This window comes from Magnolia sinica, chromosome 7, assembly GCF_029962835.1.
Source record: "Magnolia sinica isolate HGM2019 chromosome 7, MsV1, whole genome shotgun sequence".
NCBI lineage: Eukaryota > Viridiplantae > Streptophyta > Magnoliopsida > Magnoliales > Magnoliaceae > Magnolia > Magnolia sinica.
Genome location: NC_080579.1, coordinates 41148191 through 41152325, shown reverse-complemented (window position 1 = coordinate 41152325; position 4135 = coordinate 41148191). Strand labels below are relative to the sequence as shown.

Here is a 4135-nt window from a genome sequence, read left to right as displayed (position 1 = left end):
GGAATTCCAGAAGCAAAGTATCATGCCATTGTAAAGATGCCATCAGCTGAGTTCTCAAGTATTTGCAAGGACCTCAGTAGCATTGGAGATATTGGTATCATCATCATCATTGCATGAGTTAGTATTGAGATACTTCCGTACACATAATATTGTGTACTGAATTCACCCACCATCCATTGGTTGAAATTTGAATAGAATGTGTAGGGATTCTTGTTGGTTGTTTCATACTAATGTCCAACATTCATATCAACAGTTATAGTTCACTAACAACATTCTTGTTGGAATAATTCCTTGTTGTCTATCATTTATCTTTCAATGATTCATTTGCTAAATTTGGTGGATTACTCTTATTTTATGGTGCAGATATTGAACTGGATTAATTCTGTTGTTAACTATCAGTGCTAGTTTCAAGATAATTGGTAGAAAGTGCCCTTTGATTTCAAATTTTACATTGTTGTTTATCACTGTCATCATGAGGGCTTTTCAAGGACTCGGACAATGTTTGTATCTATTATCTTTATATGCCAAGTTGAATCTCCTATCATCAGCAAGTAACATGCAAGAACATTATGTCGTCAATGCATGATGAAATCAATTTCCATCAGCATACCTGAGATTGGAGGTTTGCTAACCCCTCATGTATCCTCCACTGGTCCACATGCACCTCTATTTGGGGGCTCCACATGAAATCAATTTCCATCAGCATAATGACTGATTGTTTTTTAATTGAATATGATGTGGTTTTCACTGTCTTTGTTGGTGACAGCAAGTAATCAAAAGCTATATCGCTTTTCCCTTAGTTTTCTTGTCTTTTGTGGGGACCTATGATACCACCAAACCCATAAGATCTGACAGTGATGTATAGCTTCATCTACAATTGGGTCAGCAATTTGGACAATCTGGATTTCTGAACAGCTAAAAGTTGTAATTTATCAGATGTGTATCATTACAAGCTATATAGTAGATACTTTGTATAGAATTCTATAAGAATATCTGTATCTCTTGTGTTCTTTGAACTGACTCTGAACATGTCTCATCACATTCTGGAATCAGCCAGCTTGTTTTCACCACATTGCACAAATCAACAATCATTGTTTGGCGGTCTGAAACACAATGAATGGTGATTTGGAGTGTGAGCTAATTTTAAATGCTAATGTGTGCTACTTCATCATGAATATAAAATTGCAGTTAGGTCCTCTTTAAGCTGGATTGGGCTTGGGCTGACCCTCTGGTTGGAATTGATCAGGTCAAGTATGGTTACCTGATTTGGCAATTCTGCTTCTATCCTTGTGCTTCTCTGTTGGAATGTAACTCTTTAGAGATTGTAAGCTTGTTTTGCTCTTTCTCATTTTCTTTTTTTGTTTCTCTAACTTTTTTTTTGTTTCTCTAACTTTATAATGATCAATTACTCATAAGCGTATAATCAACTCAATGCAGACTTGGGTCAGGCAGTCACTGGGTTTCTGTAGAACTTGGTGACAAAGGAGTGCTTGAAGAACCTGACTGAACTCTGAGTTGGAATGTCTTGAGTCTGACATGATCCGACATTTATTTATTTATTATCTGTGGACTCACAGATCAGCCATTTAGATTTTCTCAGAACATAATGCGTGGAATTTCAGAAACCTTCTCATAACTACATTTTTATATGGGTGATTTTGGTTGGGAAGTATCATTGCACCTACTGGGTTTAAGCTATATGGATGCCTTTTTGTCCCCAAGGTTGAAGCCATGCTGCATAAGATGATCTGTGCCATGTCGAATGTGTTCATTGGGTCATCGGGCTCGACATTCACTGAGGATATATTCCGCCTCCGGAAGGACTGGGGATCAGCTTCGGTTTGCGATGAGTATATGTGCCAAGGTGAGCAACCTAATTTCATAGCTGACTAGGAATGAAGAAGAGTGTTGATCATGTTTTTGGTGCGCTTTCCTTCTTTTCACATCATCAATGGCTATGGTACAAATGGTTGCCTGTAATATTTCAATGTGCAATTCAACGTGCAGATGATTGCCTGTTATATTTCAATGTGCAGTTAGGAAAATCTTTTTCCTTGGGCCACCCAAATGCCAAGATTAGTGTCCTCCATGCAGCCCCGTCTTTTGAAGCCCCCAAATTATTTAAATCTTGTGCTGTGCAGAACAACATAAATCCATTGTAATCTCCCTTTATGCAGGTTCTGGACCATGGTGAGAAGATTGAGCTTCTGGTAGACAAAATAGAGAACCTCCGCTCACAGGTGGTGAACCTCAATATCATTGAGGGCCTGAACCTGCTGAAGGACTCCGAAATACTGGTGCTAATGCCTTTTACTGTTACATAGCTCACCAAAGATCGACAAAAGAAACCAATCCCTTGGAAACAATGGCAATCATTGGCAACAAGGAGATCATTGACATTAACCAAGGTATGTTAGCTGCTTAGACTGGTGTTTACATGTGGGTCACCTTCTCTTTTTCTTTTTTTTTTCTTTTACTTTTTGATAAGAAAGATTTTCTCTATGGCTACGGATTGTCGGTGGCCGTGATCTCTATAGCTACGAATTTAATCCGTAACGAGCTGTTAAAGAGCCACGGTCGTTGTGCGGGCATGTCATCTTTAGCTACGGATTTTATTCGTAGCTTTTGACCAATTTTCTGGTAGTGTAGCAAAAAACTGACGATTTAGCGGCGTCCAGCACAACAGTCAGTAAAGGTCCTGACCACCGGTAAAGCCTTTACCGAACGAGGTTTTACCGGCTGTTAGGTGACCGCGGGCAAAGTATTTACCAGCAGTTTTCTGGGTCTTTGCCAGCGGTTTTGACCGTCGGTAAAGGCCAGTTTTCTTGTAGTGCTCTGTTGTGTGAGACCCATGACTTGTTTGACTAATCAAAGCTTGTGTATTTTAACAAGGCCTTCATAAGCTCTCTCCATTACACAAATGATCCAGCCACTCTAACGATGAATCATCACAAAATAGAGCTAATTTACTTTGAGCCATGAAATAAGGTGATTTATGTTTTACATTTTAATCAAGAGGTTTCTCCAGGAATGTTATTGAGGGCTAGTGCTAGATTGCAACTTGGAATGTAATTTTACTCCTAAACATTAATGAAAGCTACTTGACATACATTATTTGGGATGAACAGCCACTAGACCAAAATCGTCATTTAGGAACAGTTTTAAACCATTCCTAAATGCTTGACGAACGGTTTAAAACCGTTCCTAAATGAGGCATTACAAAAAGTCAGGAACGGTTCAGAACCGTTTTGGGTACCATTTCAAATTTTAGATATGGAATTCTAGGAACGGTTTTAAACCGTTCTAGTGCCAACAGCCATATTTTGGAACAATATTTTTTTTCTTAGAACGATTTTAAACTAAAAAACCTGCTGTAAAAAATAAAATAAGGAAGAAACAAATATATTTAAGCCATATTCATTTAAGAATCAAAAGATAATAAAAACAACCATGATGTAATTTGAAACATTATTTATCTGACTTACTAACATGATAGTAAAAAATAAAATCTACAATGGAAGACTTCAAAATAAAAAGACAATTCAATGAAAGTTCATCAAGCAGATGAAGAGCTCCACAATGCGATGGCCTTTTATGTAACTAACTAACAAGCAACAAGTAAAAAATAAGAACAAAAACATGTGAATAAATTGAAACAATAACAATCAACTATCAAAACAGTGAAAAAAATTGTGACATTTGAACATACATATGGGGGACTATTGTTATTTGACTCACCTGGTTTTTGGATATGCTCGATACACTCCTGCCCTGAGGGGAGCTCGTTCTAGACCAAGCGGGGCTATGAATGGTAAGGGAGACGTAATCAGCTCAATCTAGAGAGATTATGAGGTTAAGATAGTTTTCCATGTTTATTGTGAAAACCAAACCTAATTGTTGAGCCTATAATATAAAAAACAAACAAAATAAAGCAATGTCTAGCTGAATCATGTGAAGAGGCAATCCAAGGATTTGTGCAAACATACATCTCAAAAACGATAAAAATAAAAAAAATTCTTTGGATACTTAACATAGCTAATTTTAAAGTCATGAAGGATTTGTACAATCTAGAAAAAAGCGACAGAGCATAATAAAGGAAACTGTAATTTCTGGTTTGTAACAAAGATGAGTAAGA

At 37.2% G+C, this 4135-nt stretch overlaps 2 long non-coding RNA genes across 2 annotated transcripts; one reads left to right on the top strand and one right to left on the bottom strand.

Annotated features, from left to right (window-relative positions):
* Positions 1-1129: 1129 nt before the first annotated feature.
* LOC131252055 (uncharacterized) lies at positions 1130-2432 on the top strand. The gene is made up of 3 exons (XR_009174129.1): positions 1130-1324; positions 1723-1923; positions 2178-2432. It is a non-coding gene; the product is annotated as an uncharacterized LOC131252055 (long non-coding RNA).
* Positions 2433-3403: 971 nt separating this feature from the next.
* LOC131252054 (uncharacterized) lies at positions 3404-4135 on the bottom strand. Its single transcript, XR_009174128.1, has 2 exons — positions 3739-4135; positions 3404-3600 (listed from the first exon to the last, which is right to left on the bottom strand). It is a non-coding gene; the product is annotated as an uncharacterized LOC131252054 (long non-coding RNA).